Source organism: Opisthocomus hoazin, chromosome 1 (assembly GCF_030867145.1).
Source record: "Opisthocomus hoazin isolate bOpiHoa1 chromosome 1, bOpiHoa1.hap1, whole genome shotgun sequence".
In the NCBI taxonomy this organism is placed as follows: domain Eukaryota; kingdom Metazoa; phylum Chordata; class Aves; order Opisthocomiformes; family Opisthocomidae; genus Opisthocomus; species Opisthocomus hoazin.
In genome coordinates, this window is record NC_134414.1 from 43,977,616 (window position 1) to 43,991,580 (window position 13,965).

A 13,965-nucleotide genomic window follows, 5' to 3' on the forward strand; every position below is an offset into this window, starting at 1 on the left:
AGTTAATAGTAGTGCGCCATCACCTGTTATTTCTGCATAATAAGATAAGCTGCCTTTTGTTAACTTATCAGTGCTTGACACATGAGTCTGAGCAAGTCCTTCTTTCACATCGACAAGTCCAGCAAGGCCATCGACCCACAACATGCTCAGACTGCGTTCTGAGTTCCTACCCATGTTTAGTGGGGATCCAGAAACTGCATAAGCCATAGTCTAATTTTATTGATTTTCAAAAATATGTGCATGAGAGATTTAAATATGCATGCATGTTTTTCATATATATATATATTATATATATATATAAATATTGATATATCTTTACAGACTTTTACAGTTCTGAAAGTTGGTTGGTCTCAGGCAGACTAGTGGAGTATGGAATATAGCTGTTTTGTCCTTATTAAAATTATTGACCCAGAATACTTTGGGATGCTAAAAAACCCTAGATATCTATCATAAAGCCATTAAAAAGAAAGAACAAAAAAAGTAAGTCTTAAGTGTTATCCTTTACACATTAAGTTTATTTCTCAGTGTGTACAACAAAACTGCATAAAACAAAGTGTAAAAATCCTAGGAAAGTAATTCCTCACTCAAGAGAGGTTTAGTGTTAATATAACAAAGCTATACCTTGCATTCACACTCTGATCTTCTTTGAATGAACATTGAGCTTGAAGTTTCTTGTGCTAGTTGCTCCTTGCTTGCTCAGAACAGTAAGATACTATCTTAGCCAGGAGCAAAGCATTTAAAAAAAAAATTATAATATATTGCTTTATGTTTAAAACACTACTTAGATCAGGTTGAAGTGAATGTAAAGATAAAATACATTAGTGCTTTTACAGACTCAGCTTTTAAAAGTATTGTCACAAAAAGAATTGCTGTTAAATGTCTTGGCTGCTTGGCTAGTTCCCATGTTCCTGTTCATGTCATATCTACACCCTAACCAGGGCGAGGTCCAGGTTCATTCCAGCTCTCTGAAGTTCACACACTGTAGTTTAAACAGAAGTAAGTGTAATGCACAGAGATCAGCTAAGAGCTGAGATATGTCCCAGCAGGTATATCCAGACTGATTCAGATGTCAAAACTTCTACTGCACCTTTGAACAGTAAGAACATTCTGTTTCTAGGAGCTGGTAGGAAGCCAGTCCCTGGAAAATCACTACTGGAGCTCAGAGCAGCACTGGCCTTTTCTACATTATTTATGACATTGTTAGAGGATTTGGATGAGTTGTCTCAAAGATAAGAAAGTCACTGCTGCTGTTGACAAAATGTAGAGTCAGTTCCACAAAGTAGACTCAACTGCTTTGCCTGCTCTTAGAAGAGTGGGGAAGGTGCACAAAAGAGATTGTAATCTAAATTTACTAAAGTCAGCGGAATTATTGATTATTTAAAATCAAATATGTATTTATGATTTTGCAAGATGGGGACATATGTACATGATTTACTATCCCTATTTTATTGCAAGCAGTGTTGTCCTTTACTTTTGTCAGAGGGCACGCCCATTTCCTTTGCCCATTGGTTTATTTTCTCGGTATCCCATCACATTTACTAAATCAATAAATAGTTGTTTAATGCACAATAATGTATTATTAATAAAAGCGGTCATAATAGTTCTAGTGTATGCCTAACTCATACAGGGAAATTGTGCCACCTGGTTACTAAATAAATGAACAATAATATTATCACAGAATCACAGAATAACAGAATGATAGGGTTTGGAAGGGACCTCTGGAGATCATCTGGTCCAAACCCCCTGCTATAGCAGATTCATCTAGACCAGGTTGCACAGGACTGCGCCCAGGAGGGTTTTGAATATCTCCAGAGAAGGAGACTCCACAACATCTCTGGGCAGCCTGTTCCAGGGCTCTGTCACCCTAGGAGTCAAGAAGTTCTTCCTCATGTTCAGGTGGAACTTCCTATGCTTCAGTTTTTGCCCATTTCCCCTTGTCCTGTCATTGGGCACCACTGAAAAGAGTCTCTCCCATCGTCTTGGCACTCATCCTTAAGATATTTCTAAGCATTTATAAGGTCCCCTCTCAGCCTTCTCTTCTTCAGGTTGAACAAGCCCAGCTCCCTCAGCCTTTCCTCATAGGAGAGATGCTCCAGTCCCCTCATCATCCTCGTAGACTTCTGCTGGACTCTTTCCAGTAGCTCCTCATCTTTCTTGAACTGGGCAGCCCAGAACTGGACAGAGTACTCCAGATGAGGCCTCACTAGGGCAGTGTAGAGGGAAAGGAGAACCTCCCTCGACCTGCTGGCCACAGTCTTCTTGATGCACCCCAGGATTCCATTGGCTTTCTTGGCAGCCAGGGCACACTGCTGGCTCATGGTCAACATGTTGTCCACCAGGACACCCAGGTCCCTCTCCGCAGAGCTGCTCTCCAGCAGGTCCACCCCAAGCCTGTACTGATGCATGGGGTTGTTCCTCCCAAGGTGCAGGACCCTGTCCTTGCCCTTGTTAAACCTCATCAGGTTCCTCTCTGCCCAACTTTCCAGCCTGTCCAGGTCTTGCTGAATGGCAGCACAGCCTTTCAGTGTATCCACCACTCCTCCCAATTTTGTGTCATATTAATTTATATTGGTTATTCAGATAATTATTTTGATCTACGGATATAGTTTGCAGTGGCTGACAGACCAATGTGAGTTTTAGAGATTTTTTTTATTTTTGGGATGAGAATACAGAAACGGTTTGACCAAAGAACAAAAAAAGCCCCTGATTTCTGCTGGAACACCTTTAAAATATTTCTACATATTTCCCTATCTTTTTTTTTTTTTTATTGCAAACATTTTTATTACTAGCATTTTTTTATAAAGCTATATGAGCATCAAACCATTCTATTTTTTGTTGTATTCTATATACAGAATGTCTGTTACTCTTTGAAGCTTGAAAGAGAACGTTCATTCATTGCACACTATTCAGTAACCAAATTCTTTGAGCATACTGCATGCTGAGAAGCAAAGGTTGATAGTAGAGGTTAATATAACTACACCTTCTTATTCATCTATCTGACCAGATAAATTCTAAGCACACATTTTAATAGAGCTTAATGAGGTTTCCCATTGTTTATAGGCTCTGGCTATACCATGGTAATTAGCATGGTAATTCACACCTGTCTTAATAAGAGTTTCATTTTAGCCTTTCTAAGAGGTGCTGCTACTTTTTTGCTTCATTGCTTTGCTTTTTTGAACATTATACGACATGGTAAGCAATTAAGTATGATTATGGAAGAAATTAAATCACAAAAAGTGCAAAAACTGCTAGGCTTAAATCCATAAAAGTAGTGAAACTGAAGTTAAGGATGAAACCGTACTTATTTTACCTACTTGTGCCGATGAACTGCAGCTTGTATAGTACTTGGGTTCATTTATTCTTTTCATCTTAAAGCAATACACAATGTGGATGTATAATGGCAATGTTTACCATATAGTTAAGCATTTCCTTTCATTACGAGTATTTCAAGAGCTCAATATTTTACTTATTGCTTTTTAAAGATAACATTAAAAATTTCCATGGGCACTATCTATACATGCAAATACATCTTAAATCTTTAAATATTAAATATTTTGATCAATAAGTTTTTATATTGGCAGTAAAATATCTCAGAGTTATTTAATCACAAAAACACATTTATAACATGTGTAAACAATGTTCTCAAAAGCATCCCTATGCAGACCTCACAAATACATCTTTTTGAAGTGTTCTTTAAACTCTACATTGAAATATTCTTTTAAATGACATACATAATGACAACTATTTTCTACTGCATATCAGCTAAAGAATGGCTTTTCAAGAAGCTGTGCAAATTTATACCAAAAAAAAGCTTTGGTACAGTTCCACTGTATGTGGCCTTGAATAGAAAAAAATAAAAGCTGTCTCTTGTTCTAAATTAACTCACTTTTAAAGTCAGAAAAAAAGGAGACAAAGAGATTGTTCACAGACTTCAATAGTCACAGAATCACAGAATCACAGAATCACAGAATAGTAGGGGTTGGAAGGGACCTCTGTGGGTCATCTAGTCCAACCCCCCTGCCGAAGCAGGGTCACCTACAGTAGGCTGCACAGGATCTTGTCCAGGCGGGTCTTGAATATCTCCAGAGAAGGAGACTCCACAACCTCACTGGGCAGCCTGTTCCAGGGCTCCGTCACCCTCAGAGGGAAGAAGTTCTTCCTCATGTTCAGATGGAACTTCCTGTGCCTCAGTTTGTGCCCATTGCCCCTTGTCCTGTCACTGGGCACCACTGAAAAGAGCTTGGCCCCATCCTCCTGACACCCACCCTTCAGATATTTGTAGGCATTTATAAGGTCCCCTCGCAGCCTTGTCTTCTTCAGACTGAACAAGCCCAGCTCCCTCAACCTCTCCTCGTAGTGGAGATGCTCCAGTCCCCTCACCATCCTTGTAGCCCTCCGCTGGACTCTCTCCAGTAGCTCTTCAAAGACTTTTCATTTAAAGTTCAAGGCTATGCATACGTACAGGCAACTCCTATTCAAAAACATGCTACAGCAGATTGTCTGACAGTCATAACAATAATTTCGTATGTTAAAATGTCTTGTAAATACATTTAACTAAGATTAATATTTACTCTTATTTGCAGGCAAATTTCCAGCAAAGAAATAATAATAAGCTATCAAATTGCCATGAAATGGTAATTTAATTGAGCAAATAAATGTTCTTCTATTTACCTATGAATTTGTTTTATTTCTAAGATAGGCAAATATTAGTTCAAACGTTCTGAGTGCTGAATCTCACAGAACCCCTGTTTGATACTCCTTAGGACAATTCACTATTCTTCGGCAAATAAACTATATTTTCAGGGAATGTTGTTCCCCAAATTTCTGAGAAACACAAAATGAGGATTAGAAAACAAAAAAAAAGAAAACAAGAAAAGAATAGTAGTACTGAAAAATTTATGACCATGAACAGGCCTAGAGTAACACAGCAAAGCCCAATAAAAATAAAGTATCATTTTATCGATGTGGAATAGAGGCTCTTTTAATTTTTACTTTTGATAGAAGACTTGTTATAACTTTCTATGATAGAAGACCAAATCAACCCACTCTTTAAATCTATCCAAACCAATTCCTTGAAGTAAGCATTACAAAAGTTACAAAGATAAATATATAGGAACCCAGCTTTTATTGGAACATTAACTTAAGTGGCTAATTCTTTTTGGAGATAAACCTCAAATTAACAACAAGACATATCAGAAACAAAAATCTTACAAAACACTTTTCTCTTGCCTATACACACAGTCCCCCCTTATGCTGCCTATGAAGTTTGATTTCTGTCTCCCCGAGCCTAGACTGTCAGCTCTCTGTTCTTCTCAGAATGATCTCTGCTTGATCTATATGTTTTAAGAAACATGTACATTCTACTACACAGAAACTTCTGTCTCTTATTACATTCAGTTAATCTTAAGGGAAGGACCAATTTCCCGCTCCTTCAATACCAATCAAGCTTTCCTCTAGTCACTAAGTAAATAGTAAGAAAAAGTAAATAGAATATGTACTGTGAATCCCTTCGGAAAAGACTTCAGTGCCATGTGATGATTTGGTAAGTGACTTAAAGGCAGATCTTATAGATAAGACTCCATAATAAAAAACAGAGAAAAAGAAAAAAGAAAAAGAAAAAAGAAAAAGAAAAAGAAAAAGAAAAAGAAAAAGAAAAAGAAAAAGAAAAAGAAAAAGAAAAAGAAAAAGAAAAAAGAAAAAGAAAAAAGAAAAAGAAAAAGAAAAAGAAAAAGAAAAAGAAAAAGAAAAAGAAAAAGAAAAAGAAAAAGAAAAAGGAAAAGGAAAAGAAAAAGAAAAAGCATGAGCAACAAGAAAATCTTCCACTACTTTCGGAAATCAATAGGTAAGATTGTTTCCTAGTCAGGTTATTGAGTAAGTTGATGTTAAAATCTCTTTCAGAAGACACTTTGTTTTCTCAAGTGGTAATGTACTGAAGATATGTAAAACAGCAATTTATATGGGCACAGGTGTAGGTCTAGAGATAGGTATATGTGTACTCAAATAAATGTGTCTTATTTAATTTATTGGCTAAATGATATAACATGAATCTTTGTTACACCAAAAATAGCCCTACTCTAAATTGATAGTCCTACTCTGAAATGTTTCCTCTTCTTCCTGCAGAGTCAAGAGGAAAATGTGAGCACTGTTCTCAAAATATTCTTAACTGTTAGAGAATGTTTACAGTAGTTCAGTAATTCACGGTTTATGGTTGTCACAATTTTAGTTTAGTACCAAATGCTCTATAACAAGATGTCGTGGTTTGACCTGGCAGGTGGCAATTAAGCACTAGACAGTCACTTGCTCACACCTCCCCTTCCCCTTCAGCAGGACGGGGAGGAGAAATGGACAAAAGGTCAAACTTGTGGGTTGAGATAAAGACAGTTTAATAAGACAACAAAGGAAATACTAGCACTGACAATCACAATACTGCTACTACTACTACTCATAATAATAATAACGAATTTGCAAAATAAACTATACACAATACAATTTTCTCACCACCCGATGACTAATTCTCAGCCAGTCCCTAAGCAGCGATCATGGAACCCAGAACCTGTGGATTTCAAGAATTCCGCAAATCTCCTGAAAAGGACCAAACTCCCAGAAAAGTTCTAAAAGTTCAAAAAGTTTGGAAGCGAGGATTCAAACTGATGGAAAAGAGAAGAGAATAATAAAGGATTCCTGTCCTGCAGCCAACCCCTATTCATAGACCGAGCATGACGTCCATGGTATGGAATATTTCCATTGGCCATCTTGGGCTCCTTGCCTGTCTATGCTCCCTCCCAGCTTCTGCACACCTGCTCATTAGCTGAATAAGGGAGACTGGAAAAAGTCCTTGATTTCTTAACAACAACTGAAAATATCAGTGTTATCAACATTTTTCTGCTGCTAAATCCAAAACACAGCAGCTACTGAAAGGAAAATTAACTCTATCCCAGCCAAAACCTGGATGCAAGATACATCATCTTGTCAAACTACTCTGCGCTAGAATGCGCAGGGCAGTGCATATGTGATCCTGCCTTTTATATGCGTGGATTGACACCCTTGCTGAAGTATTGCTAAGCAGACTACTTGGACTATCCTCAATACAATCATGATTATAGGTAAAATTAATTTTCATTTTCATATTTTTGCAGCTTTTATTATAACTCAAAGTTACAGGTCTTGATTCAGAAATAAATCTCTTAAAAGTCTGTCTTACATAAATTGTGTCAACATTTAAAAGGGCAGAAAAATAGCTTTTTGTTATGTAAGCTTGCAATCATAAGAGAAATATAGTATTGCCTTGGGAAATAATTCTTCAGACCTTAGAAAGAAAGCAAGAAAGGAAAGGCTCCTTTGAACTTTCTATGTGAATTTGCAATTGTGTCAAGTTAGATTTACCATTGATAGTTTAAAATATGTTTATAGTTTTGATTTTGTTCTTGAAAGGACAAAGCCTTGAACTTTCCCTCTTTACAATAACCACAGATTCAAATTAAAGAAACTAACTCTTGATACATAACATACATGTAACCTCTTGTAAGCTTATTACCTGTAACAGAACTCAAATAGGAACGAACAATCAATTTCCAACCAGCACTTTTTCTATATCACATTTTTATTATGCAGTAATAGCAGAAATCTCTACCTCACCCTCTGAATGTGTCACTACATGAGGGAACAAAAGTGTCACCGTGATAAGAAAGCCATTGAGTATCAGTGACAGCAGTTTAGAATAAATATCCATTTCCTCAATCTCCATTCCAGACATCCTAATATGTCCTAAACTGTCAATGAATATACATAATGAAGAACTAAAAAGTCATAAATAACAAAGGAGAGAAAGCAGCTATAAAGTAACATATTGAATAACATTTTCTTTTATTTGTTCCTTTTTTTTTCCCCTTTATTTATTGTTGTATGACTGAGTCTGAGAGGTTATTGAAAGTACTTAATCAAGTGAAGGACTGATTACTAACAGTAAAAGCTAATTGTCTCTTGTTGACTAAAATTTTAAAAATTCTGTCGTACATCAAATGTTTATATGTTAGCATTACAGCTTATCCTATCAGGGACAGAAGGACTCATGTTAGATCTATTCAGGTAACTTCTGACTAGCCAGTTCAAAATAGGCAGTATGAATGCCTTTTGTCAATTAAATGATTTCCAACACTGAATTCCCCTATGGAACAATGTTGCCACTTTCATTTTTTAATATTTATAACCCAGGTCAAGGATAACAGTAACAACAGCATGAAGATGACAGAGAGTATTTTTGCAGTCTAAGGCATTAATTAAGCAAATCATGCAAAGCCAGGGAAGAAGCTGTACAATGCGGAGCCTAAATATTTAAAATACTCCTTTTGCCAAAGAGAACACTCAGGTTTACTTACGCTTCAGAGACAGATACAGAAAATTGAGGCGATACCAGTGTGGTAGAGTATTGCTGACATATGCAAAACTAGAAGAGTCAATGACTGGAAGCTGGAATTAGAGAAAAAAAATCTTGAAAGAATTTTCTGGTAATATAATTTGAAATAATTTGAATTATAATTTGAATAATTTGAAAGAATTTTCCTCACTGTGTTGGTAATTAAACATTGGAAAATCTTCCACAGAAGGCAATGGACTAACCAGTGTTCGCAGTCTTTAAACTGAGCTTAGCTGTCTTTAAAACTATAGTGCTTTAATCAAGTATTATTTCAGATAAACATTATACTTGATATGAACTTGAAAAGGAAGAACCGGAGTTGAATGTTCAGAGTTGTCCTTTCTGGCACTGATATTTGTGATGGTATAAAGCAGTTGTTCATATTGTTCTTGCTTACCTTTGAGAGATCAAGCTAGTAAGTATTGTCCTTAATATTTGCAGATCTATGCGAGAGAATGACTACAAGCAAATTTCAAGCAATATTTCAGGATGATTTTCTTGCATCCTGTCTTCTCACTTCAGAGGTGAGACTGACACAGTAAGTTTTGATCTTTTTCAGCTCTTCCTTACAAACATCAAATGTAACTTATATAATGTGACACACGAGAAGAGCAGATGTTTCCTTAGCAGTACACAGAATCCTCTCTGACCATTGCATACCCTATATTTCCCACCAGCTCAAGCAGCAGTTAACATATATTTTATGCTGAGTAAATACTTTTCCTTCAGATGCAACTCAAAAGGGACTTTGAGAAAAGTATCAGTCCTTTTCCACATGGAAGTATAATTTACCTGACGGGATAATACAGGCATTGGTATCATAATCATGGTATGTTTTACATGATCAAAATTTCTTGTCTTATTATGAATCTCCAACACTGAAACCAAGATAAAGACATTTTGATTTCTAATGCTCCCTTCCTGTAGCACAAAGTTTACTCCTCTCACACCTGAAAGACTACTCTTAACTGTGCTTACTTTAGGGCATTTAGGTGAAACTTTATGAACAGTGGAACAGAAATATCAAACAAGATTTTTTTTAATCCATTAAACCTGGGATAATGTGGAAAAAATATTATTTTTCAGTCAAACTCTAAAAAGCATGCATAATTCAATAGATTAGCTAAACTTATTTATGTGAAATTTATATACATAGTTGAAGCTAAGCATATGCTTAAATGCCTAGCTGGGTAGGAACAGATTTAAAAAAAAAAACAACTTCAACAAAAAATATAGATTTAGAGGACTGGCAGAAATGCTACAAACACTTTCAATAACATTTTGTGTCATACAGTTTTGGATTGTTCCATTTAAAAAATCTCCAGATATTCAAACAGTCCTAAAGCTGCTGTTTACAAGATATGGCAGTAAGAAAATACTTTGGCAGTGCTATTTCAATTAAAGTCTGTTTGTTTCATTGATGTAAAGGATGATTCTCACACAACAGGCCTAATTAATCATCACACGGATCATGTTTTCCCTGTAAGAGAGGAAAAGACCCAACAGGCACCATCTCTAGATTTTTCCTGGAATATAAAATAATCTAGCTTGCATAATTCAGGGGAGAAGTGGCTCATACCTTTGGGCAAAACTCACTCCTTTCCTTGACACAGCACTTATATAGGCATATGGTTGCAGGTACTATATAAAAGCATGTAAACATATAATCAAAACCAGATGAATAATAAAAAAAATCCAACAAAAAACAGGAGTAGAGGTGAGTAACATTCTTAAAGAAAAAAAAGTAGTTGGTAGAAGATTACTCTCTACACAACAGACAAACAGACATAGGTTTTAAACCCTAACATCTTCTACAATAGTCCAAAGCAGAAATATTTTAATCATCCTGCTTTCAAGGACTATAGTAAACTCTTTCTCAAATTTTGTTTGATAAAGATGACTCTCTGATCATTGTCAGCTGTTATGCAAAGTATTTTGAAAAGTTCAGAGCACAAGGAACACCAATGATCATGTAAAGCATCAAATATATCATTATTTTTCAAGACAAAATGTAGGAGACACTAATAATACAAAGTGTATTCTAAACTCTCTGTACAGATTATTATTTTAAAGAAGATAAGACTGAATACCTGCTATGTTTTCAGGCAGATGCTGCCAGCCAAGCACATAGTTAAATTGAAACATGTGTCACCACAAAAATGAGTTCTAAAAGAAAACATATACATATTGATGAATATTCTCTAAAATGTTCTGTATGTTTCAATTCATTGGATTATTTTGGATTTCATTGCCTCCATATGCTCATAAAATTGAATTATACCAGAATATAGACTGATAGAAAGCCATGTAAATTCACATATGAGAGTACCTCTGCAGAGGGTGGGAAAAAGAAAAAAAAAAGAAGGAAAAAGGAAGACTTGCAATGCTGGTCAGTGAGAAACCAGAACCACTATGGCTAGGGCTAACTGGAACATTCATTCAACCCCAGTTACCCTGACTGCTTCCCATCTCCATCCTTTTGCCTCCTGTTTCATGTTGCCAGCTTGCCGTGTGCCAGAAGGAGTGCTCTGTGTGTTGCACTGACAGCACAGGTGGACATGCTTCCCAGCTGCCCTCCAGGACACAGGTGACACATGTTCTGACACCAATCTGCAGGTATAGGAAGTTCTGCTTCCGCCTTCAATGGACCTTGAAAGAGTCTTCTTTCTTCTATCTTTATAGAGTACTTCCTACACACACACACTCCAGCCCCCTGAATTAAGTTTGAACAGAGGTCTTGGCAGACAGAGAGTGCAGCTCTGAGATCTTTTTAAAAGAGGGTAGTGATATAGTGACAGTTACAATGAAGAAGAGAAATGGAGATGGGTAGGTAGGTTTGAATACGCTGAACTGCAATCTGTTGCAGCAACATCTTCCTTGATGCTGTTGCTTTAACATCCTAATAAGATGTCAGTGATGAGAACTTATTTGTTTTGAATGCCTTCCACTGTATAAATGTTCAGAATCAGTGGTTTTCTTCAGAGGCAGACGAATTATGACTAAATGCAGAGATCTATTTTTAGGTCAAGGATCTAACAAATATAGACATATATGTTTTTCTCAAAGCAATTGCTAACAAGATATCTTAAAGAGTGTTCTTCAAATGTAATACAACCCGATATTAAGGATTATCACATATATTTCTAGAATGTGAGGAAAAACTGATTAAAAGCACAAAAACATGAAGATTTTTGTACTTCAAAAAGCAGAGAAGTGATTCAAATATTCTAGAACTCTAGAAAATTCTACATTTTTCTTCCAGGTTATCAGGAACGAGAGTTTTTTGGGGGTAATTTAGATCGTGAAATAAAGTTGTCTCTACCACTTGGCAGAGGAACATTACTTACATAGAAGAGAGATATGTAAATAACAAAAAATTTTGCAAAAAAAAGAAAAAAATATTTTTTTTTTCCCTGAGAGAATATTAGTTTGATTCCAACTTGTTCACTAATATCACAGAAGTAGAGGAGTTTACTCACTTTAAATACTTTCTAAGTCTTAGGTTTCAACATCCTTATCTTGGCAAGGAAAAGGAGAGGAGGTATTAGCTCTTACTTTGAAAACCAGATTTATTCTTTGTTTCACTCCTTCCTTACACCACAGGACTCAGGCTCCTGCCCCTGCAGACTCTCTGTGAAGGGTCTGCCAATTTTTCATTTGTTTTCCTTGTTAGTGGATGATCCGCTCATGTCCTCCTCCAACTACTTTACATGGCAATTCAACACCTCAACAAGAGCACACCTCCCCCCATGTGAGGCTGCCCAGCTCCTGGAACATGAGATCTGCAATGACATCCTCCCTCTGGATTTCTATCTGGGTCAAGTCCTCTCATATATCAAGGCAGATTTTTTGCCCGGAGTCTACACTCTGAGTTACTTTGATATGACCTTTGCATCACCCCACACAATCTTGAACGGAGTTTCTGGACCTCTCTCCACCCCTGTTGAGCTAACTATTGCAACAAATACAGTCTGTCTTAACTCCCTGTGCTGTCCTTTGCACTCTTATAAAAAGATTGTGACTGCTGATAGCAACCCACTGTGCAAAATATTGGTTCTCAGACACTATACCTTCCTGAAGCTCTTTCCTCCAAGCAAAATTGCTGTATCTTCTTCTGCAGGAAGACTGTCACTTGTCTTATTATAAAATAGTCATGATAGAGCATGGTTGTGTCACCTATGAACAATATCGTAAGACTGAATTAACTATTTTATGCAAAACAAACCCTGAAGTTATATTCTTTAGGAGAGAAAAATAACACGGACAAAACCCAACAAGATTTGATTAAAAAAAAAAAATTATTTTATCTTGAAAATTCTCTGACATCTTGGTATCATATTTTACAGATGTTCGTAATGACAATTCAATAGAAATGTATTTTAGATGTGAACTTACGGTTTTATTTACCTATAAGTGAAAAAATATCCGACCTTATTAAGATTACTTAGCTGCTGTCCATTAAAATGTAGAGGTTACAGAACTGGATTTCATTTGGTGCATTGAACTAACGTGAAAGTCCAGTTGGAACAACTCAGAATCAGATTCTAGACATTATCTGTAGAAAGAAATCTTGTTTCTGTCAGCAGCTGATCAGCAGTAAATCTTTATGAATATAATACGTAAGCAGTAATTTTAAGTATGCTGATGTCCCTCTGATTGCTGGTGCTTAGAGTTGCGCACACATACACCTATGAGCTCTGTGACACATGGCCCCTTCTCCAGGTGCGGGCACCCAGACGTCTCTTGCACCGAAGTCCCTGAAGTGGCAGACACCAAAGACTCAAACTCTGGCCCAATGTCCTACTCCAATTGCTGGCTCTTGTTTTCATTTACCTTGGTTCCTCCAGTTGCTGACATCGAGACCTAGCAGCACTCACATATGGTGAAATTAGACAGTGAGAGTGAAATTAGACAGCAAGACAGTTAAGAAAGGATTTAACAAAAAAATAAGGACAGACTGTGGTGATCAGGTTCAGGGTTCAAACAGGCAAGTACACCAACCAGCAGCCTGCTTACACACAACAGGCCAGACCCTCTTTATCCTTCCTCCTCTCTATTTCCCATCTCCTTTTTCTCTTCCCATTCCCACTTTTCCTCACCTTTGACTCCTCCCTTAAGTATTACTTAGCGTGTTTCACATAGTTCCACAAATTCCAGTGAAATATTCATAATGCTGACGTCCATCTTGTTTCCTCAGTCTTACCAGTTTTAAAACTAGGTGTTGCTCTCTAGAGCTGTGCATGTAGCTTCTTAATCACCCATCAAATAGTGGCTGAAGAATTTTAGTCATTATTATTGTCTTTCTTACGAGGTTTGGATCTTGTGGAGTCCTGGTTGGACGAGAGGGGACACAGTTTGGTGACGTTGAGCAACCCAGGCTTTGTACCGGAGATAGGCCTGGAAAGCAGTGAACACGGAACACTGATGAGAAAGTAAAGTGACGAACACGGAACGCTGGCACAGGGGGACTGCCGCATTGCTGCTTCCCACCACCTCTCCGCTTCCTGCCTTATCGTCGCTTCTGCATCGAGATGACGCTCTGCACCAATTGC